The sequence below is a fragment of the Somniosus microcephalus genome, chromosome 26 (genome assembly GCF_052327205.1).
Source record: "Somniosus microcephalus isolate GS21.2 chromosome 26, FLI_Smic_1.0, whole genome shotgun sequence".
NCBI lineage: Eukaryota > Metazoa > Chordata > Chondrichthyes > Squaliformes > Somniosidae > Somniosus > Somniosus microcephalus.
Genome location: NC_141012.1, coordinates 26411181 through 26436034, shown reverse-complemented (window position 1 = coordinate 26436034; position 24854 = coordinate 26411181). Strand labels below are relative to the sequence as shown.

At 45.5% G+C, this 24854-nt stretch overlaps 1 long non-coding RNA gene across 1 annotated transcript; it reads left to right on the top strand.

Moving 5' to 3' along the window:
* The first annotated feature begins 1359 nt into the window (after nt 1-1359).
* LOC147100355 (uncharacterized) lies at nt 1360-22334 on the top strand. Its single transcript, XR_015073720.1, has 4 exons — nt 1360-3182; nt 15023-15125; nt 19001-19129; nt 21163-22334. It is a non-coding gene; the product is annotated as an uncharacterized LOC147100355 (long non-coding RNA).
* The last annotated feature ends 2520 nt before the right edge of the window (nt 22335-24854 follow it).

The window sequence follows — 24854 nt, the reverse complement described above, 5'->3', positions numbered from 1 at the left end:
ATCTACGGTGTAGCAATGTCAATGACGAATCGGGGACCTCGTGCACGGCGCAGACAATGGCTTACTCCCCACCCCCAGACCATCCACATGGCACCATAGAAACCTGAGAACGAACACCATAACTCAGATTGACATGTAGCACTGGGAGGTAAGTGAGCTGCAACTTCTGAAAATCACATGAAATCAACTTTAAAATGTTAACGACAGTGTTACTTTAAAAAAAGGCTGTAAAAAGTAATCTCCAGTGTCTGCACATCCCCTTTTCCACAGAAATGTCACGGGAAGATTTCAAGAAAAGATCGCAAAATCTTGGGGGCAAGGCTTCGATGAGGAGCGTCGGCGAGAATGCTAGCATTGGATCAAATTGCCTTTTTCCGTGTTGCGCACCGAATGGAAAGCTGACTATGTAATCTGAGGAATGAAAATGCTGCGCCATTGTAACCTTTTATTCTTCCTTCCCACAGCAGACATGAGGGCACTGAGGCAGGGACTGAGCTGGAGGAAGAGATTGGGGGGGGGGGGGTGGGCGGGGGACCCAGAAGGAGGCTGACCACCCCGAGGTGGGGTTGTATATGCTCCTATCCCCACGCGTGACCATGGCCAGCTTCCTCGTAAAGCTCCAGCCACCACCGCGGGACCTGTGTGATGGGAGATATAGCCCGCGGTCCGAGTCTGAACTATCGGGGAGCATTGGAAGGGGGGGGTGTGTCTGCGACATCTGGAGTCCATCAACTGCCAGATGACGTTTCTCTGTGGCGGGCTAGACACAATTAGCTGGACAACTTCTGCCAGGGGGTTGCGTGGACGGTTCACTTGATTGCTGAGGGGCCCACAGCCGTACTGCAGCTAACGCCCATGCCCCTCCCACCCCCACCCCCCCTTTTGAAGGTGCCCCTTTCCATGTAGCGTCCGCCTGCTCCTGCTCCCCTCGGTGGTCTCCGGCATGCTTCGGACTGCACAGTAGTGTAATATTTTAAATTGTGTATTATAAAATGTTTTTACTGTTTCAAAATTGTTTAATACTGTTCAATAATTTACGTTTAAAGTGCAATGGGAAAACGTTTGCACTATTTATGTAACCTATGCCCTCCTTTTAATTTGACTACCTCAAACCACTGCTGGTCTTTTACTCCTCAGCCACCTTCCTTATTGCACCTGCTGTGTTCCTGCCCAACAATGCTGCTGAATGTGGAGGAGTGTGCACCTTGCCATTTGTGTCTTCTGGTTTTAAGACTGTTCAATTTTCAGTAGTTGTTCCTCATTGAGTTATCCTGATGAGAGTTTACTGCTTTTTGGCCTCATCTGCGTCTGCTTTTACACTGATGTTGTTTGTTGACCGTCTGTTTTTGCACTGTTCAATTATTGGTTTAAATATTGCCTGTCCTTTTTTGTGTTTGCATCACCACGGGGCTGATTCCACAGAGAAACTGTTCTAGGCTTCCCATTTTTCTACCGTTTCCTACATTCCAACAGTGACTACGTTTCAAAGTACTTAATTGGGTGCAAAGCTCTTTGGGACTTGTGCTACATAAATGCAAATCTTTTTTCCTGACCACCTCCATTCCTCCGATGGAACTTTGGAGGGGGGGTTGTGTCCAAACACCTGAACTACTGGCTGCTCTCCGGCTGCAGACACCGTACCTTCCTCCGGGAGGCCACGACCCATCGGCACGGACGTGCCGTTTGGGATCCTCCAGTTCCACGGGCATCTCGACTGCCAATTCGAGGCTCAGCCCTCACCTGCAAGGCGAAATTGTGCAGCAGACCACTGCAATCTTTGCCACTTTATCAAGGGCATACTGTAGGATCCCCCCCCCTCCCCTGGCAGTGTACTTTAAGCACCCTGGTGGTCCTCTCCTGGGCACCCTGGTGGTCCTCTCCTGGGCCATTGTGTGTGCACAGTTGTACCTATCCTGCACTGTAATGTTGGTGATGCAGATGGTGTCATCAGTCACGGCCTCAGTAGGTAGGCCTTGTCCCCAAGGATCTATCCACCTCCTTATGCCTCCCTGCTGAATAAGTCCTGGATGTTAGAGTGGCAAAGGACATCAGCGGCATGAGCGCTTCCCCAATGTTCTGAATTAACATGCAGGATCCTCAGGTGGGCATCAGAGAATTAGCACGTATATTGATGCCCGGTGAATTGGCTCAACTGTGATATCAAATAGACTGCCAACAATCACGGTCCAGGCTCACAATTGAGGTATATCCACTTGGGCAAGATACTGGAGGATGGCCAATATGAACCATGAGTCAGGACTTACAAGAGATGAGGAGGAAAAAATTAGGGAAATTCGTGTACTTTAATGTGTGCACTATTATGGTTCCATAGTAATATTCAGACTATTTAAAAATGTAATGATCTAAATTGCAATAAAAAATGTAAAAATTCAGTTTAAACAGTTGCCCCCTGTATCATCACGGTAAATCGAGCTTCCAGTTAGGCTTTTTGGCAAAAACCTTCCAACCAGAAGTTATACTGATTGACTAATTATAGTGCACATGGAGATTCATGTATCCAGCCACTATACTTCCCTCACCTTTAGGTTTACCCAAAAGTATGTAGAAGGATTAGAGGGGAGTTGAGGAGAATTCCTTTCACCCGGAGGGTGGTGGGGGTCTGAAACTCACTGCCTGAAAGGGTGGTAGAGGCAGAAACCCTCATCATATTTAAAAAGTACTTGGATTTGCACTTGAAGTGCCGTACCCTACAAGGCTACGGACCAAGAGCTGGAAAGTGGGATTAGGCTGGATAGCTCTTTTTCAGCCTGTACAGACACGATGGACCGAATGGCCTCCTTCGGTGATGTAAATTTCTATGATTCTATAAAACATCCTGGTGGCAAACTGCTCATGGAATCTGGAGTGCTAAACACAAGGAAGAGAGTGTGACGTCATAATTCACCTGGGTCTTAAATTACATCACAATTGCTTCAGCTAGTGCCCAATCATTGTAATGTGACATTACAGCAGTTAATTTTAAACTGCTAACTGACATGCTTACCTCATATATGTATCCATAGTAACATGAATATTCTAGGATGTGCTATTCTGAATTGTAAAGTAAATTGTGAACAGTCACTTGTCGCCAAACCCGATGAAGACACGTTAACCGTCCCAAAACATTGTTTATTACACTGACTTCGTAGCAGTACTTTGCTCCTCTTACAGTACATTAAGAGGTATGTAGTATTAGGGCGAAGGTGAAAATAGCCCCGTAGGACATGTAAGCGGAAGAAAAAAAAAATCTTCAGTACCCGGAAGACATTTTTAAAAAACTAAAACTAGTTTCTCAACAAAAGATAAAAGTTTTTTTTTAAAGGACATCAACTGAAGCAGCTAAATCAAATATTTGAATAATTGTATTTATTTACCTGATTTGCAACATATTAAATGTTGAATTTTAGAATTAAAAAGTGAAAGCTTTATGTAACTTTTGAATTGGATGTGACTTGAATCGACATACTGCCTCTAATGAACTGGCTGTTTTGCCATTCTGTTTAAGATCAAAGCAGTTTGCTGAATCAGTCCTGATGGGTCCCAGACCTGAAACGTTAACTCTGTTTCTCTCTCCACGGATGCTGCCTGGCCTGCTTGAGTATTTCCAGCATATTCTGTTGTTATTTCAGATTTCCAGCATCTGCAGTATTTTGCTATCGTATTGCTGAATCTGTGTGATGTGATAGTAAACCATTCTGACCAGAGAGGCCCCAGATTCAGTCACCAGACAATGCTGAGCTCGGCCCTTGGCTAGTTTACTGCAGAAAGAATAATGATGGACCTCTCTTGGTACAGAGGTAGCCATAATCATCAGGGGGAAACCTGAGGATATGCATTGATCATCCTGCCACTCGTGTTCAGTGGTGTTAACTGTCAGCAAAAACAATGACTGAAAACCTTGTAGAATAAGTGGGGGGAAAAAGTCAAGAGGTTCGAAGCAGAGCCACGTTTGTCTTAGGGGCATGTGACTAAGTTGGAACAGCATGTGATGAAATATATGCCTTCATCACCCCCTGTGTTTTACCTGCTTTGTATTGTGTGTGTACCGCCCCCTTTTTCCTATTGTGTGTATTGGCTACGCCCCTGTCTCTTGCCATATAAAGGTCTCGAGCTGTATGAGTCATTCTAGCAGGCGAACCCGATGTGTAAAGACCTGCAAAGTTCTTAGTGATTAAAAGCCTTTAGTTGAATCTTTAAACTCCTTGTCTTTGAGTTATCGATGGCACATCAATTTTAATCACTAAAACAACAAGATGGATCGACTCCTGAAACCAGAGCGCTTGGATCTGGACCCCCATGCCTCAGACGCAGCCACACAGTTCGGACACTGGTTCCAATGCTTCGAATTTTTCATTGCAAACTCATCCACCGCCATAGCAGCCGCCACCGGAGACGTGAAACTGGGAATCCTGCGAAACTGGGTGAGCCATCGGGTCTCCCCTCTCATCCAAGATGCCACCAGCTACGGGGATGCCTGCACCATTCTGAAGGCCCACTACGTGCGGCCAATAAACGAGGTGTACGCCAGGCATCTTCTGACTACTCGCACGCAGCGGCATGGTGAGTCACTAGAGGACTTTATGCTAAGCCTAAAAGTACTGGGCAGAGACTGTAACTGTAAGGCCGTGTCTGCCACCGTGTACACGGAGGAGCTGATCCGAGACTCCTTTATTGCGGGCCTCGGCTCAAATTACATTCGGCAGAAGCTGTTTGAAAAGGAGAGACTGGACTTAAAACAGGCTATGGGTATAGCGCGATCGCTGGATATGGCCCAGAGGAACTCTGAATCCTGTTCCCCAGGCCACGCGGCCCACTCCGCCTCGTGGGGGCCGCCATCTTGGAAGCCATCTTCACCTGCCAGGTCTCAGGCCAGCCCAGCACCATCGGAGCCCCAGCCCCCACCCAGGAGCCCCACTACTGCCGCGATGCATCGGGGCCTGAAATGCTACTTCTACGGCCAGGACAAACACTCCAGGCATCTGTGCCCAGCGAAGGGCACCACCTGTTTTAAATGCGGGAAGAAAGGACATTTCAGCAAAGTCTGCAGAGGGAACCCCGCCTCCAACTCCACCACCGCCGCGTGCGCGCCATGGGAGCGGCCATCTTGGAAGCCATCTTGTCCACCCTCATGGAGTCCACCATCTTGCCCCGACTACACGGACCTCCAGGACCCACTGGTGGCCTCGATCACAGTGGATCAATCCAGGGCGCATCCGTTCTCTAAATCGATGATGGACATAGAGGTAAACGGGAACAAGGTTAAATGCTTGATTGACTGCGGGAGCACCGAAAGCTTTATTCATCCTAGCCTGGTAAAACGACTTTCACTAACGATAGTCCCCACACAGGGCAAAATCGCCATGGCTGATAAGACTCATACCTCAAAAATCACAGGTTTCTGCGCGGTTATGCTGTCGGTAAAAGGCACTGATTACAGAGATTTTAAACTATTGATAATGCCAGATCTCTGTGTGAGCGTGATCTTGGGTCTGGACTTCCAGTGCCACCACCAAAGTATCACGCTTACCTACGGTGGGTCCCAGCCGCCCCTCACAGTGTGCGGTCTGGCTACCCTGAAGGTCAAGCACCCCTCTCTGTTCGCCAACCTCGCACCCAACTGTCGACCCATAGCGACCAAGAGTAGGCGGTACAGCTGGGAGGATAGATGGTTCATTGCGTCGGAAGTAGAAAGACTCAAGCGGGAGGGTATCATCGAATGCAGTACCAGCCCGTGGCGCGCCCAGGTAGTAGTAGTTAAGGGTAGCGAAAAGAAGCGGATGGTGATAGATTATAGCCAGACGGTTAATCTATACACCCAGCTAGACGCCTACCCTCTGCCCCGCATAGCGGATATGGTTAACCAAATCGCGCAATACCGGGTGTTTTCCACCATCGACCTAAAATCGGCATACCACCAGCTCCCCATTAGGCCGGAGGACCATCCATACACCGCCTTCGAGGCGAACGGACGCCTCTACCACTTCCTCAGAGTCCCCTTTGGGGTAACGAATGGGGTCTCGGTCTTCCAGCGGGAGATGGACCGCATGGTCGATGAGAACCAGTTAACAGCCACCTAACCATACCTAGACAACGTCACCATCTGCGGCCACGACCAGCAAGACCCACGACTCGAACCTCGCGAGATTTCTGAAAACCGCCCTCAGACTCAATCTCACCTACAACGAGGATAAGTGTGTCTTTAGCACCACGCGCCTCTGTATCCTGGGCTGCGTGGTGGAAAACGGGGAAATCGGTCCGGACCTCGACTGATTGCGCCCCCTACGGGAGCTACCCCTACCAAACACTCCCAAGGCCCTGAAAAGGTGCCTGGGGTTTTTCTCCTATTACGCCCAATGGGTCCCCAATTATTCCGACAAGGTCCGTCCCCTCCTGAAATCAACGTCCTTCCCGCTCACGGCTGAGGCCCACACCGCCTTCAACAGCATTAAACATGACATTGAGAAGGCCGCGCTGCGGACAGTGGACGAAAACATCCCTTTCCAGGTCGAAAGCGATGCGTCTGACTTTGCCTTAGCAGCCACCCTCAACCAGGATGGGCGGCCCGTAGCCTTTTTCTCAAGAACCCTCCAAGGGCCCGAGATCAGGCACTCCTCGGTAGAGAAGGAGGCCCAGGCCATAGTGGAGGCAGTGTGGCACTGGAGGCACTACCTAGCCGGCAAACGCTTCACCCTGCTTACCGACCAGCGGTCGGTAGCCTTCATGTTTAACACCAAACAGAGGGGGAAGATCAAGAACAACAAAATTCTCAGGTGGCGGATCGAACTCTGCACATTTGAGTACGACATAATATATAGGCTGGGGGCCCTCAACGAATCCCCCGACGCCCTATCACGAGGGATGTGTGCCAGCATCCAGGGGGACAGGCTACAGGGCCTCCACAATGGCCTCTGCCACCCGGGGGTCACCCGGCTATTCCACTTTATAAAATCTCGTAACCTGCCCTATTCTATCGAGGAGGTCCGGTCTATGACCAGGGACTGCCGCACCTGTGCGGAATGCAAGCCCCGTTTTTTTCAGGCCCGACCGAGCCCACCTGATCAAAGCTACACGGCCATTCGAGCGCCTGAGCTTAGATTTCAAGGGACCACTCCCCTCCACCGACCGCAATGTGTACTTTCTCAACATTGTGGACGAGTACTCCCGCTTCCCATTCACCTACCCCTGCCCAGACATGACCAGTGCCATGGTCATCAAGTGCCTCGGCAACCTGTTTTGCACGTTCGGCATGCCCAACTACATCCACACTGACAGGGGGGCATCGTTCATGAGCGACGAACTGCGCCAATACCTGCTGTCGAAGGGGATAGCCATGAGTCGGACCACTAGTTATAACCCCCGGGGTAATGGGCAAGTGGAGAGGGAGAACGCGACAGTGTGGAAGGCGGTCACCTTAGCACTAAGGTCTAAAGGCCTCCCCACCTCCCGCTGGCAAGAGGTTCTCCCAGACGTGCTCCACTCGATAAGGTCGCTACTGTGTACTGCTACTAACGCCACTCCTCACGAGAAGATGTTTGTTTTTCCCCGCAAATCAACCTCAGGAGTGTCCCTACCCTCGTGGCTCTCCACCCCAGGGACCGTCCTATTACGAAAGCATGTGAGGGGCCACAAAACGGATCCACTCGTGGAGGCAGTACACCTACTCCACGCAAACCCACAGTATGCGTACGTCAAGCACGCCGACGGGCGTGAGGACACCGTGTCCATAAAGGACCTTGCCTCGGCAGGAAGCGACGACAACGACGACCCATCACTACCACCCCCAGAAGAACCACCACCACCCCCAGGCTTACCACCCCCAGAAGTACCTGCAACACCCCCAACACATGGGTATGCCAAGGAGGGCACCACGGACTCCCGGTCGGAACCCGAGGTACTGTTGCGACGTTCAGGAAGGACTATCACACCCCCGGACAGACTAAATCTGTAGAAGGGGTGAATGTGATGAAATATATGCCTTCATCACCCCCTGTGTTTTACCTGCTTTGTATTGTGTGTGTACCGCCCCCTTTTTCCTATTGTGTGTATTGGCTATGCCCCTGTCTCTTGCCATATAAAGGTCTCAAGAGCTGTATGAGTCATTCTAGCAGGCGAACCCGATGTGTAAAGACCTGCAAAGTTCTTAGTGATTAAAAGCCTTTAGTTGAATCTTTAAACTCCTTGTCTTTGAGTTATCGATGGCACATCACAGCATTCTAACCTTTACAGAATACTGGTGTTTGAAGCCATATTTACAGTATTTTCTCCAACATTGGGCACTTTACCTTCAAAAGTATATGTGTTAGTTGGAGAGGTTCAGAGAACAACAAAGGTGAAACAAGAAAGTATTTATATGACCCCATTCACATTCTCAGGATCTCCCAAAGTGCTTTACAATCAATGAATTACTTTAGAAGTACAGTCATTGTTATGTAGGCAGACATTTTGCACACAGCAAGATCCTTTAAACAGCAACTTGAGTGAATGACCAGATAATCTATTTTTTTTTGATGGTGTTGACTGAGGGATGCCAGGATAACTCTGCACTTCTTCAAAATAGTGCCATGGGATCTTTTGTGTGTATCTCATCAAGTAGATGGAGCCTCTGTTTAAAATCTCATCCAATGATTCTAGGGCTTGGGCAGGGGTGGGGGGCGGGGGCTCTAAGTTATGAGATGCTCAGTGAGCACATTAAAGAAAAAAAGATTGAGTCTGGACATTGTCCAAGCCATGTGCTGAAGGGGATGTAGATTTAAGCAAGCTATTTTTGGATCAGAAGTCCAAGAACTAAACCACAACTAGAAGCCACAGGTTTACATTAAGACTTAAGCAAGACTGGCTAGATGTCCATCCATGCATAGTCAATAGGTGAAATATCTAGCCCTGGAAGATTTTTGCCCACAGTTTGGTGGATATGGAACAGACCCCGAGGGGAAAAAAAAATAGTTTGTTGCTTTGTTTTGTACATAATGTAATATTGTACTGTATTGCCAAGTAACCATTTATTGAAGTGCATTTAACCTTTGACACATCCTATCGTTTGCTAGCAATCTGTAAAGAGAGATATTCTTGTACAGAAGCTCACCTTGTAAAAGTTGTGGACGTTCTGAAAGGATAAGGGAAAAATGTAAACTCTCACAAGCTACTACCGTATAGACATTTTCCTGATGGAATGAGTGCAACAACAAGCAATGTGTATACTCATTCCCAGCAGCATAAATTTATAACTGACCAGGCAGATTGGAGATTCCCCACAGATGAAAAGCACATTGGAAGATCCCACGGGGGGGAAAAATAGACTCCATGATGATTTAAAACAAGGAGCAGGTAGGTATGAGAATTTCAAGCTTGGGTTTTGGACTTTTCTTTCTGGAGATCAAAGAATGTAGCCTGGGCTTTACTATTGCTTTCAGCAGGCACCCAGGAAGCTCGAGAGAGAGAGAGAGAGAGAGAGAGAGGTCAGTCAGGGTTATGATCTTGGGCCCTGGTAGTCATTGACAGAAAGCAACTCCTTTGCCCCTCATTGACAGCATCCTAACTGGCTTAATGTTTCACCATGTTCCTTGCCCAAACCACCATTTCCTAATCTCACCTCTGTGTCTCCAGCTACTTCTCCAGTTCCTTCACATTCGATTGCTTCAACTTCCTCTGCCCTTTTTGCCTCTCCATCAAGATCTTCCTCATCTCAGTGGTAACACTCTCGCCTCTGAGTCAGAAGGTTGTGGGTTCAAGGCCCACTCCAGAGACTTGAGCACAAAAATCTAGGCTGTCACTCCAGTGCAGTACTGAGGGAGTGCTGCACTGTCGGCGGTGCCATCTTTCGGATGAGACGTTAAACCGAGGTCCCGTCTACCCTCAGGTGGACGTATAAGATCCCATGGCACTATTTCGAAGACATTGTAGTGTTGAGAAGGGAGGATGTTCTTGAGGGGACAAGGACAGAATCCATTTGGTTAGAGTTGAGCAAAAAGGGTATGATCACGCCTCCAAATAGTGAGAGGGAGGTAGAGGAGCAAATCTGCAGGGAAATCGCAGAGCTATGCAAGAGCTATAGAGTGGTGATATTGGGGGACTTTAATTACCCAAATATCGATTGGGATAATGCTAGGATAAAGGGAAAGGAGGGGGAGGAATTTATGAAACGTGTTCAGGAGAATTTCCTTGACCAGTATGTTCTTAGCCCAACTAGGAAGAAGGCATTGCTGGATCTGTTGCTGGGGAATGAGGTGGGCCAGGTCGACCAAGTGTCTGTGGGAGAACACTTGGGTACGAGTGATCATCGTATCATAAGATTTAGATTAGTAATGGAGAGGAGCAAGGAACAATCTAGAGTGGAACTTCTAAACTGGAATAGGGCTAACTTCAATGGGATGTGAAAGGATCTAATCAGGGTAAAATGGAACCAAATCCTGACAGGAAAAACTGTGACGGAACAATGGGTGATCTCTAAGGAGATGTTCCAAGTACAGGCTAGGTACATTCTAACAAGAGGGAAGGGTAAGGGAAACAAAGCAAAGTCTCCTTGGATGACGAGGGAGATAGAGAAGATGATGAAACAAAAAAAAAGGGTGTATGATGAATGTCAAGTGAATTCTTCAAGGGAGAACCAGACCAAATACAATAAGTTGAGAGGAGAAGTGAAGATGAAAATAAGATTGGCAAAGAGAGAATATGAGAGTAGAATGGCAGTTAACATAAAAGGGAACCCAAAAATCTTCTACCGGCATGTAAACAATAAGCGGGTAGTAAGAAGTAGGGTGGGGCCTATTAGGGACAAAGAAGGCGATATATGCTTCGAGGCGCAGGGCAAGGGTAGAATACTCAATGAGTACTTTGTATCGGTGTTTACTAAGGAGGTGGATGCTGACAAAATATCAGTAGAAGTGGAAAAGGTAGAAGCAATGGAACGGGTGAAAATTGATGGACAGGATGTACTGGAAAGGCTGGGTATGCTTAGAGTGGATAAGTCACCTGGTCCAGATGGCTTGCATCCCAGGTTGCTAAGGGAATTGGGGGAGGAGATAGCAGAAGGGCTTGCCATAATTTTCCAATCTTCCCTAAATGCGGGGGAGGTGCCTGAGGATTGGAAAGTGGCAAATGTGACACCATTGTTCAAGAAAGGGTGTAAGGACAATCCTAGTAACTACAGGCCGGTCAGTTTAACATCAGTGGTGGGTAAAGTTTTAGAAACAATAATCAAGGAAAAAATTAACGGGCACTTGGAGAGGTTTAAGCTAATTAAGGAGAGCCAACACGGATTTGTAAAAGGCAGATTGTGTTTAACTAATCTAATTGAATATTTTGATGAAGTAACAGGGAGGATTGATGAAGGGAATGCATTGGATGTTGTCTACATGGATATTCAGAAGGCGTTTGACAAAGTACCACATAGAAGGCTGGTTAACAAAATTGAGGCTCATGGAATAGGTGGGTCAGTGGCAGCTTGGATAAGGAATTGGCTTAAGGACAGAAAACAGCAAGTTGTGGTAAATGGCTGTTTTTCAGACTGGAGGATGGTAGACAGTGGTGTTTCCCAAGGGTCAGTGCTGGGGCCACTGCTTTTTTTGATATATATATATATATAAATGACCTGGATATTGGAATACAGAGTAGAATTTCTAAATTTGTTGATGACACCAAACTTGGGGCTGTGGCAAACAGTGAGGATGATACTAATCAACTGCAACAGGACATAGAAAGGCTAGCAGAATGGGCAGACAAGTGGCAGGTGGAATTTAATACAGAGAAGTGTGAGGTGATGTATTTTGGCAGAAGGAACAGGGAGAGGCAATATACACTTAATGGCACAGTTTTAAAGAGTGTGCAGGGACAGAGGGACCTGGGTGTTAATGTGCATAGGTCCCTGAAGGTGGTGGGACATATTGAGAGAGTGGTCAGCAAAGCATATGGGATCTTGGGCTTCATAAATATAGTAGCCATGATGTGGAGATGCAGGTGTTGGACTGGAGTGGACAAATGTAAGAAGTCACACAACACCAGGTTATAGTCCAACAGCTTTATTTGAAATCACAAGCTTTCGGAGCGCTGCTCCTTCGTCAGGTGAAGACTATAACCTGGTGTTGTGTGACTTCTTACATTCATAAATAGAGGTATTGAGTACAAAAGTAGAGAAGTTATGCTGAACCTTTATAAAGCGCTGGTTAGGCCACAACTGGAGTATTGCGTCCAGTTCTGGTCACCACACTTTAGGAAGGATGTGAAGGCCCTTGAGAGGGTGCAGAGGAGATTTACCAGAATGGTTCTGGGGATCGGGGATCTTAGCTACAAGGACAGGTTGGAGAAGCTGGATTTGTTTTCATTAGAGCAAAGGAGGTTGCGGGGTGATTTGATAGAGGTGTACAAGATTATGACGGGTTTGGATCGGCTAGACAGGGAAAGGCTGTTCCCACCAGTTGATGGTACAAGGACTAGAGGACACAGATTTAAGGTTTTGGGCAAGAGATACAGGGGGGGATGGGAGGAAAAACTTTTTACGCAGTGAGTGGTGAGGACCTGGAACTCGCTGCTGACGGAAGTGGTGGAAGCGGAGACATTCAATGTTTTCAAGGGGAGACTGGATAGGCACTTGAGGGAAATAAACTTGCAGGGCTACAGGGATTGAGCGGGGGAATGGGACTGACTGGATTGCTCTACAGAGAGTCGACATGGACTCGATAGGCCAAATGGCCTCCTTCTGTGCCGTTATGACTCTATGACTAAGAGCAGGGGAGTTCTTCCTGGTGTCCTGGCTAATATTTATCCCTCAATCAACATAACAAAACAGATTATCCAGTCATTATCACATTGCTGTTTGTGGGAGCTTGCTGTGCGCAATTGGCTGCCATGTTTCCTATATTACAACAGTGACTACACTTCAAAAGTACTTCATTGGCTGTAATGCATTTTTGGATGTCCAGTGGTAGTGAAGGGCACTATATAAATGCAAGTCTTTCTATCTATTGCCTCCTCCCCAGACCACCAGCTGCATGTCTCACTGGATACTGCTCCCTTATTTTCTACGTTAAGATACCATCCCCTCCCCACCCATTCTCCACTTGAACTCACTCTCCTTCCCCACAACTGATTTCCTTGCCTTCCACAAACTCAACCTCCAGACCTACGACCATCCCCTTGGCGTTGTCCTTACAAATGGCCTCAAAACCTTCAAGGCCTTTATTGTTGCCAAGGCTCTGTTCACTTCCTCTTCTCCTTTCTCCTACACATCCCTCTGCTTTCCCCGAACACATTCACTTCCCCCAACTCTGGTCCTCCATTAAGGATAGCACTGATGCCTCTGTGGATTGCAACAATTGGTTTGTCTCTTCCTATGAAGCCCTATTCCCACCCTTACCCTGGTGCAACACCAACCTCCATGCCTTAAATCTGCTGACCACAATCTGGAATGTACCTGGTGAGCAACTGACCTGGCTATCCATCTCCGAGTTTAGTCCGATCATTTCAAGCTCCACTGTTGTTCCCTTTCCCCAGCTAAGCCTGCTTCACTACTCTAAGATGATCCTGGAGAGCAAGAACAGTACAAATCTTCTCCTCCTCCACAACAAGTCATCTGTTCCAACCTCCTCCACTGCATACTTTATTTTCACTTAATATTTTGACACTTAGACACCAACTTCAAGCAGATGCCCCTTTATCATAGACTTTATCAAGTCCAAAACCAAACCCTTTCCACTTCCCCCTCGGGCACCCACTCCTCTTTCGTCAACTCTACAGCTTTTGCCACTGATTCCAATTGCCTAAGTAATATTAAGACTTGGATAAGCCAAAATTTCCTCCAGCTTAATTATTGGCAGCACTGAAGACTTTGGGGTAGATTTTCCTGGAGCCGTCAGGCGGGGTTTCAGGCGTGTGGGGGGGGAATATCCTGAATTCGGGGGCCCCGACACCATCCCGCCCAAAACCCGCCTCCACGTAAGTTTCAAAGGAGGCGGGTACCCGCCCCGCACTGGGACCCGCCGACCCGAGGCGGGAAGGGATTAGTGCCAATTAACTGCCTGTTAACAGGCAGTTTTTAGCCTAATCCCTATTTTGAGGGGTGTCATGTGGGATTCCCGACGGCTCCAAACCACACCAGGTTAGAGCAGGCGGGTTGAAGGACTTGGAGGGGTCGCGATGTCGGTGTTCAGGTGAGTGATGGGTGCATGAGTGCAAAGGTAAGTGTGTTTGGTGTGTCTAAAGTGTGTAAAGAAGTTTAAATTACCTGTACTTACCTTAACAGCCTTTCTTCCTCTAGGTTTCGGGAGTCCATCACTCAGCCGGCACTGAAAGCAAAATGGCTGCGAGCTGTCAAATGTGACAGCCTTCAGCTTTCATTGCCGGTGAGACTTCTAACTGAGTCTGTGTAGAAGGACTCAAGTTAGTAGTCAGACTGTCAGTGTTTGACAGCTTCAAACAGCTGTGAAACACTGATATTTCATCTGTCAAGAACCCCTTTGTCTTTGTCTCCCACAAATACCTGTGCACCTTCCAGCCTCAAGTTGCTCTCACCGCTACCCCCCCCCCCACTGTTGTAGAATCTGGAGTGCACCCTGCCAAGCAGTAAAAAGGGGATAGAGCCTTTCCAGAGCCCTTGAGGTAAGATCTGCAATCAATACTGAGTTGGGTACTTGAAATGTCACATGCATCAGCCAAGCCAATCCTGTCCTCACCCAGCGTCTATATATGCACACTTCCAGAAACAATCATAACTGGCCGAATTTCCCTTCCCTAATCCAATGGCAGTGTGAACAATTGTAATACTGCTACCCTGGCTGTGAGCACCTAATTCAGTTTAGATCTGGGATTAAATCGGTGGCCTTCCTAGTCTGTATGGCTGAGAGATGAAGATTTTACCTCTAATCTATCCGAACGGTAGTATGGTAGGTGTTACCTATTAATAGTTTGTTACTGTTAGAAAAAAATGTAATTACATATTTCTGGTTTTGGGGGCTGAAGCCTTATTTCAATAATAAGTGTTCCAAGATGTTTATTTAAGACTCAAAAGATTATGGTGTTTGGTTCCCACTAGGAAACACGCAGAAGGCAAGAGGATCAGAAATCAACAACAAAATATAAGGTCAAAATGAAATTCATTACTGGAGCCATCATTGCAGCTCTTTGCTCTCTCAGTGGTAAGAATTTAATATACTGAGAGTTAAATGCGTGGCTCAAAGACTGGTGTGGGAGAAATGGGTTTTGCTTCCTGGGACACTGGCACCAGTACTGGGACAGGAGGGAGCTGTTCCGTTGGGACGGGCTTCACTTGGCCAGTGCTGGGACTAGAGTCCTGGCGGATCATATAACTAGGGCTGTAGAGAGGGCTTTAAACTAACTAGTGGGGGGGAGGTTCCCAGAGAGCAAATAATACAAATGACAACAGAGAAGGTCATAGACTTAGGTAGCAGTGGGGAAATTAAAAACCAGAGCGTGTCAGGAAGGGGTAGAAGGTGTGGAGTAAAAGGTAAAGTAATAAAAAGGGCAATAGCAGGAACTAAGTGTCACAAAACATATTTGAAAGTTCTCTATCTGAAGGCACGTAGCATTCGTAACAAAATAGACGAGTTAAAGGCACAAATAGCTACATATGGGTATGATCTTGTGGCCATTACAGAAACATGGCTGCAGGGTGACAATGCCTGGGAATTAAACATACCAGGTTATTTAACAATCAGGAAGGACAGGCAGGAAGGAAGGGGAGGTGGGGTGGCTATGTTAATAAAGGAAGGAATCACTGTAATACAGAGAAATGATATTGGGTCAAAGGATCAGGATAATGAAACAGTTTGGGTGGAGATAAGGAATAATAAGGGGAAAAAAACACTAGCGGGTGTAGTATATAGGCCTCCGAACAGTCGCAACTCGGTTGGACGGAGTATCAATCAGGAAATAGTTGAGGCTTGTAATAAGGGAACATCTATAATTATGGGGGATTTTAACTATCATATAAATTGGACGAATCAAATTGGGCAGGGCTGCCTTGAGGATGAGTTCATTGAGTGTATTAGGGATGGGTTTCTTGAGCAGTATGTAACTGAACCAACCAGGGGGCAAGCAACCTTAGATCTGGTCCTGTGTAACGAGACAGGATTAATTAAAAATGTCCTAGCAAAGGATCCCCTTGGAATGAGTGACCATAACATGGTTGAATTCCATATTCAGTTAGAGGGTGAGGAGGCTGTATCTCAAACAAGCGTGCTAAGCTTGAATAAAGGAGACTATGAAGGTATGAGAGCGGAATTGAGTAAAGTGGATTGGGAAAATAGGTTAAAGGATAAGACGATACATGATCAGTGGTGTACATTTAAGGAGTTATTTTACAAATTCCAAAAAAAGTATATTCCACTGAGAAAAAAAGGGTGTAAAAGAAAAGACAGCCATCCGTGGCTAAGTAAAGAAATTAAGGATAGTATTCGACTAAAAACAAGGGCATATAAGGTAGCCAAATCGAGTGGGAGGATAGAGGATTGGGAAAACTTTAAAAGACAGCAAAAAATAACAAAAAGATTGATTAAGAAAGGGAAGATACATTATGAAAGTAAATTAGCAAAAAATATAAAGACAGATAGTAAGAGTTTTTATAGTTATATAAAAAGAAAAAGGGTGGCTAAAGTAAATGTTGGTCCCTCAGAGGATGAGACCGGGAAATTAATGGTGGGAAATATGGAGATGGCAAAAACACTGAATGAATATTTTACATCAATCTTTACAGTAGAGGACACCAAGAATATCCCAACACTTGACAAGCAGGGGGCTATAGGGGGGGAGGAGCTAAATACGATTAAAATCACTAAGGAAGTAGTACTTGGTAAAATAATGGGACTCAAGGCGGATAAATCACCTGGACCTGATGGCTTACATCCCAGGGTTTTGAGGGAAGTGGCGGTAGGGATTGTGGATGCATTGGTAATAATCTTCCAAAACTCCCTGGACTCAGCAAAGGTCCCGGCAGACTGGAAAACTGCTAATGTAACACCCTTATTTAAAAAGGGCAGTAGACAGAAGGCTGGAAACTATAGACCGGTTAGCCTAACATCTGTGGCAGGTAAAATTTTGGAGTCCATTATTAAGGAGACAGTAACAGGACATTTGGATAATCATAATTTAATAAGACAAAGTCAGCATGGTTTTATGAAGGGGAAGTCATGTTTGACAAATTTGCTGGAGTTCTTTGAGGAAGTAACATATAGGGTGGATAAAGGTGAACCAGTGGACGTAGTGTATTTAGACTTCCAAAAGGCATTTGACAAGGTGCCACACAAAAGATTATTGCTTAAGATAAAAAATCACGGGATTGGGGGTAATATTCTGGCATGGATAGAGGATTGGCTATCTAACAGAAGGCAGAGAGTTGGGATAAATGGTTCATTCTCAGACTGGCAATCAGTAACCAGTGGTGTTCCGCAGGGGTCAGTGCTGGGTCCCCAACTCTTTACAATCTATATTAACGATTTGGAGGAGGGGACCGAGTGTAACACGTCAAAGTTTGCAGATGATACTAAGATGGGAGGGAAAGTAGTGAGTGAGGAGGACATAATAAACCTGCAAGGGGACATAGACAGGCTAAGTAAGTGGGCAGAGATTTGGCAGATGGAATACAATACTGGAAAGTGTGAGGTTATGCACTTTGGCAGGAAAAATCGTAGAGCAAGTTATTATCTTAATGGCAAGAAACTGGAAAGTACTGAAGTACAAAGGGATCTGGGGGTCCTGGTGCACGAAACTCAAAAGGTTAGTATGCAGGTGCAGCAAGTGATTAAGAAGGCCAATGGAATGTTGGCTTTCATTGCTAGGGGGATAGAATATAAAAATAGGGAGGTATTGCTTCAGTTGTACAAGGTATTGGTGAGACCGCACCTGGAATACTGCATACAGTTTTGGTGTCCATACTTAAGAAAGGACATACTTGCTCTCGAGTCAGTACAAAGAAGGTTCACTCGATTAATCCCGGGGATGAGGGGATGGACATATGAGGAGAGGTTGAGTAGATTGGGACTCTACTCATTGGAGTTCAGAAGAATGAGAGGCGATCTTATTGAAACATATAAGATTATGAAGGGGTTGGATCGGGTGGATGCAGGGAGGATGTTCCAGATGATGGGTGAAACTAGAACTAGGGGGCATAGTCTTAGAATAAGGGGCTGCTCTTTCAAAACTGAGATGAGGAGGAACTACTTCACTCAGAGGGTGGTAGGTCCATGGAATATGCTGCCCCAAAAAGCTGTCGAAGCTACATCATTACATAAATTTAAAACAGAAATAGACAGTTTCCTAGTAGAAAAGGGAATTAAGGGTTACGGGGAGCGGGCAGGAATTTGGACATGAGTCTAGGTTCGGATAGGTCATGGCCCTGTGGGTAGCGGAGCGGGCCCAGGGGCCGTGTAGCCTGATCCTGCTCCTGTTTTCGTGTGTCTAATGCTGTTAGATTCAGGAGATAGTCCTGTCATAGTGGATTGGCGGTAAGGATCAGATCAGCCATGATCTTATTGAATGGCGGAGCAGGCTCGAGGGGCCAATTGGCCTACTCCTGCTCCTATTTCTTATGTTCTTATGTTCTTATCTGTACCTTTTACAACTTCTTCATCAAATTAATTTTTATTAGGATTTATTAACTGAAATTCTTACAAATGGAAATACACTTAAAATCTTTGCTGGGTTTATTTATTTCAGGGTGTCCAACCCATAGCTCGCAGACTCAATATTTGACATTTTTTGGAATTGTATAATAATTAAGGCAGAACTGCATATTGAATATGAACAGAAAATCATAGTTAACCCTGATCCACCTCAGAAAACCAATGGCTTGAACCTGTTGGTGCATGAATCTTGGAAAGTAGTAACTGGGCAGATATTTATATTAATGTCATTGGATTAAAATGATCTCCTAAATTTATATTTTCTTAAGGAACGATAGTTTGGTGGTGACATAATATTAAGAAGTAAAAGCTGCTTATAGAGAGCGCTGATTCAATGTTTTATTAATGTCATCTGCCCTTCATTAATATTCCAGCTGAAGCCCTGAAATGCTACCGCTGTATTAACACCAGGTTAATAGATGATTGCAATACACAGCACCAGTTATGCCCATCTAACAAAACAATGTGCCTCACTTCTGTGAAAACAGTAGGATTTAGCCAGGGTAAGTACGTTTCGTTTTTGGTAAAATATCTCAAACAAGGTGCATGAGAAAAATAGTTTTACCTCAATCATTTTAGAGATCATTGCAGATGTCTTTTATTCTCCCAGTTTCTGCTATGTATTTGCTATAGAGTAAGAAAGGATATACCAATAATGTATATCTATAGAAAAGTTCTGAAAATGTCTGTCGAATTTCAAGTGTCACTATTCAGATCCCAGGAGATCACATGGTTTCGGGTGGGAGTGGGGGGGGAGTGTATATATTGTGATACACACAAGGTATCGCAGTTGTGTGGGTCAGGTTGGATGGACCAGAAGGTCTTTACCTGTCCGTCATTGTGCGTATGTTCATATGTCACAATTCAAAGTGGGTAAAAGACTGTAATTTCATTCTGAGGTCAATTGCAGGTTCATTTCTGTCGGTGAGGCAAGGATGTTGGTTGACCTGGAGCCTGAAAGTCGCAAGGACCTGTCAGTTATCCTGTAGTTGACCCCAGGATCAATTCAGACCACCTCCCCACAGGGAATACTTGAGCGGAGTTCTTAAAGGGTTAGGTTAGCAGCTGTCAATCACAGCCACGTCGCAGGCCCCAAACTCCACATGAGCAACACCACAGTGGATTCGCTGGTGAATATTAAAGAGTAGACAAGGAGATCTGTATGACTCGGGCTATGCAGTGTAATAATCTGCATTTTGGTACTTACTGTGGACAGTACCTCTCCATAGATAAAAGAAATTTATATAGCGCCTTTCACAACCCAAAACGCTTTGCAGCCAATAAAGTACTTTTTTGAAGTGTAGTCACTGTTGTATTGTAGGAAACGTGGCAGCCAATTTTTGCACAGCAAGCTCCCACAAACAGCAACGTGATAATGGCCAGATAATATGTTTTAGTGATGTTGGTTGAGGGAGATATATTGGCCAGGACACCGGGGATAACTCCCCTGCTCTTCTTCGAAATAGTGCCATGGGATCTTTTACATCCACCTGAGAGCAGACAGGGCCTCGGTTTAACGTCTCAGCTGAAAGACGGCACCTCCGACAGTGCAACACTCCCTCAGTACTGCACTGGAGTGTCAGCCTAGATTTTTGTGCTCTAGTCCTTGTAATGGGACTTGAACCCACAAGCTTCTGACTCAGAGGCAAGAGTGGTACAAACTGAGCCATAGCTGGCACTATGATTGACCATCTTTAGGAACATGCGGATGAAATTCTGCACTTTCAGCTTCTTGATGGCTCACTGGGTAAAGGCTCTGGCCCCTTGGTTCCTGAGCCTTATAGATTAGAATGGTTCCAGGTTTGATCCGTCCTCTAGACTGAGTAAGTTGATCTCTGCTGGGGCAGTTATGATACAACTGGCCTCAACACCCCTGGGCTATGGAGAGAAAATATCAACCAACTTCTGATTACTACCCATTGACCCCTCCTGGAAAGTGCACTTTGGGTGGAGACAAGATTGAGCTGTGCTGTGGATTCTCTCCCACCTTCAATTGAATAGCTTGCTGACACTCCCTAAACAGGATCACACATGAAGGATGTCAAGGCCTTGGAGAGGGTGCAGAAGAGATTTACTAGAATGGCAGCAGGAATGAGGGACTTTAGTTATGTGGAGAGACTAGAGAAGCTAGGATTGTTCTTCTTAAAGCAGAGAGGGTTAAGGGGAGATTATTTACAGGGCTATGGGGAAAGAGCAGGGGAGTGGAACTAATTGGAGAGCTCTTTCAAATGGGCCGAATGGCCTCCTTCTGTGCTGTACAATTCGATGAATAATAATCAGCTGGATCAGGTAGTGGAGGGTGATTGGCATTCGGAAAAGCCCACAAGAGTTGGAGGAGGGGCGGAAAGAAAAAAAAAACTCACTTTATATTAGTTGGGGAATTTTTTTTTTACGATAAATCCAATTTAAACTGGGATTAGCTTTAACGATTGAGATTGATTAGATTTATAATGATATGTTGGTACCACAGCCCTATATATACCAGGTGATCAAATGAGCGGTATAGAATTGTCATAATATATCTATTCTATTACAGACGGACTTGGAATCGTGACGGTAACCAAGAAATGTTCCTTTCGTACGGAGTGTGGCGCGGATGCAAGTACTATACTTATTGGAGGTAGAAAAGTTCTTTGCTGCTCCACTGACTTGTGTAATGCTGAAAGCGCCGCCGTTAGTTCCAGACATTGCTGGCTGTCACTGGCAAGCACTGCTGCCATCACCTGGACTCTCCTAGAATTGACTATCTCCACCTAAGCGAATGGAATCGCCAGCCTGTGCATGTTTAGATTTCATATATTTCTCAAGAGAAGCTTTTATGGGAAAATGTGCACATTTTTTTTACACAGAATGAGCTGTTTTCTTAAAGTTGTATTTATTGTTGCTGTTGTTTAATTAAGGTGAAATCTGTTGTCATCGTTCATGGGGTGGCCATGTTGTGCGTGTCAGACACCGGGAGAGAATCAATTATCAGGGTAAAATGAAAACTTCACTAAACATCTGGCTAGTTAAAATCGATCATCTTATTGGCGATTGTAAATTTGCATGCCCAATCAAATATCCAGAATCAAAATTCAAATGACCTGATTGGATCTCTTGAATATAAAAGGGAGGGTCTCTATGTTACCAGGTTACAGGCCATGTATGGTTAGATATCTACTGAATGGTATTGCTTTAGCCATATAAAAAAAATGGAGTCATCATCAGACAAAGAAAAAGAACCAATAAGTGAAAGCTTCAATCGTTTTTCAGTGAATTAAATAATAAACATTTAGGGGATGACCAGTGAGAACATGTGTGTCAACCATGTATTATTTTCAGTGGCCCTGACATAACGCAGTAAAGACTGGAGGTGACTCTCAAGCCTGACAAGTAATGTATTAACACCTCTGTTATACTAGTGGAGAAAGACTTTTATACCAATGTGTTCGGCGTTCGCACGCTGGCATCCAAGCAATGTTCCCGTTAAGCTTCGCGATGGCGCGGCGGTCTGGAGATCCCTCGCAAGCCGCTCGGCGACTTTTAAATGGGCAAACCGTGCATGTGCAGAAATTTGAATGGGCCGTGCATCCTGTTAAAGGGGCCACGCACCCAAAAAAATAATTTGCGGGAACATTGTATCCGAGGCCAAAGAATTTACTCTTTTACGAATGAAAGTCAAAGCTGTACAAGTTGAGCCACAAAGTGAGAATATATTTAGTGAAATAACTAAGAGTAAGTGTTTCAATTCATTCATAGCACTCCACACTTGTTCTGTTATTCACTGAATTGTGTTGCATTGGGTTGCTATTCCTTTTCTCGACCACTAGAGGCCCATTTGGTAGGTGCACTGGCCAGTGTGGAACTGAGCCCGATAGACCGGCAAGATCCCAGAAATCATCTTTGGTTTGTGCTGATCTCAGCCAGGGTGGCAATAGAGATCCTGCAGTTAGCCTGTCACCCTGGGTTAGAGAGAGAGAACAACAGCCACGGCCGCCTCCCTTCTGCTGGACATTACACACGTGTCAATGTTGGCTGAGGGCAGAATTGGGTTTGACTGGGATGCCCTTCATAATAATATAGCCTGCTGATACTCATTGCTTGGCCTCTTACATGAAGAGTATTTACTTGGTCATCTTGGTAGTTGTCTTGTTATGGACACATGCCTTAGATGCCAATGTGCACGCAGAATGGTATTCCAAGTGTCGAAAGGAACTAGAGAGCACAGTGCATGCAGCTGTTTCATGCTCAAAATCTATCTACAGCAATGAATCTACCCACACACAAATGGGAGGGGTCGGAGTTGAGGCGGTAAGAAGCTAAACAGGACCAGAGGCATGTCATGACAATACATATCGACGTGCTGGGTGCTGTGCTGACCCCAATCGTTAGACTGAGACCAGCACAGAGCTTCTCCAGCATCGGGCAACTAATTGCCTCCTTGGAGAGGGTCCAGATGCACTGACTTGGACCAGTAGCGTTAAACTTCAAATTTGGTGCTGAAATTACAGTGAAGCTGAAAATGTCTTTGATGGCCAAATTCACAGTAAAACAACAACATAACTGCGTTTTTATTCCTGGTTCTTCCCAGCAGTAGCCAGAGATAAAGTTGGGAACTCTGAGTGAATTTGAGAGTCAGGTGGGGGGAGCAACAGGAACCAGGACTGAAGTTTGAAATCAAGTGAGACAGAGCAATGGAAAATGTGATTGAAGTGAAGAGTGGGAGTGTGAGCGCAATGATGTCCATTTGAGAACGTTTCTTTGTCTGATCAGGTGAGGTTGAGCATGGTGGGCTCACCTCCTGGTGTCCTGACCATCATTGCTCCCTCAACCAAAATCCCCAAAACACATTAACTTGTCAGTCATCATTACTGTTTGTGAGACCTTGCTGTATGCAAATTGGCTGCCATTTCTGCCTCCAAAACAATAGTGGCTGCACTTCAAAATGTAATTAATTGGTTATGAAGTGCTTTGGGACCTTCTGAGGGTATGAATGGCATGACAAAAATGCAAGTTCTTTCTTTAAGCTAATCTTTTGTAGCATACTTTTAAATACACAGCAGCCCTGAATTTCCTCAATGTCGATTGCGCCATTGTTGCACCGGCACGTTACGCCAGCAAAGGGAGTTACACACCAGTTTCCTGGGTAAGTTAATTTACATTTGAAGTGGTGTACGTTCTGGATGTAATTGCAATTCTAAAAGCACGGTGAGCAGCTTAAGCCCCAGGAAACTACAGCGCAGAAGCAACCGAGCCTCTGCAAAGACTGCAGTCTTCATTAGAGCACTTGGGGATAGCAAGGGAAGGCTGCAGTGTGCCACCAGGCGAACGGTTCCCCTTTGCAAATGAGTCTCGCGGGTCTTGGGCGGGCGGATTGTTAAAGCTGCGAGAAAGGTCGAAGAAACTCACGTCTAGCATATTAATGGAACATAATCAGCGGAATATTCTAAATGTGTGTTTCTCGATCTTCTTTAGCTTAACATTGGCATAAGTGCTGAAGATAGCGAGGAAAATCAGGGCCGGCATTTCTTTTCTTTTAGTATTTCTTACTGCTGAGGGAGCTGAAACTGGCCTGAACTATTCTCTTGAGAGTTCCAAAATGACTCAAAGATTTGGACAACTTTAGATCCTTAAATATCCCTGAAAAGTTAGCAGAGCTTCCTGGCTTTCAATAACCATTGACCACTTTTCAAAATGACTGACTGTCTTACAGCGTGTGCCTGTTTGAAAATAGCTTGTCTGCTCTCTCATGCTTTGCAGACAACTGACAAAACTTGAAATGTTTGCATTGCGTTAAGCTTGAAACAGGATTCCAGCTGCTGGTTTTTAAATGTTTTGTACTGGATTTAAAGGGACAGTCACCAAGCAAAAACTAGATTAAAACATACTTCATTTTTGTTATAGTAACATCATAAAATCCATTCAAAATATTTGCTCAGATATATCTTCATGAATTATGATGTTGCTTTGCTTATGCACCAGATGAATTCCTACCTTCCTGTGAGAGGAAAAAAACCCAAGGAAAAGTGCAATATTAGATTTGATTTTCATTAACAAAGAGGAAGTCGTAAATAAAGTGTCGTAATTGTACAGGGGCTACTTTGTTGTCAATTTAAGGTAAATTAAGGGCAGATTCCTCTGTACATTATGTGAACAAAATCATAAAACATCGTACACACCAATCAATCTCCCATAGTATTGCAAGACCAAGTATAGTATCCAGGTTTGGCAGATTTAGAGGGCAGGGGA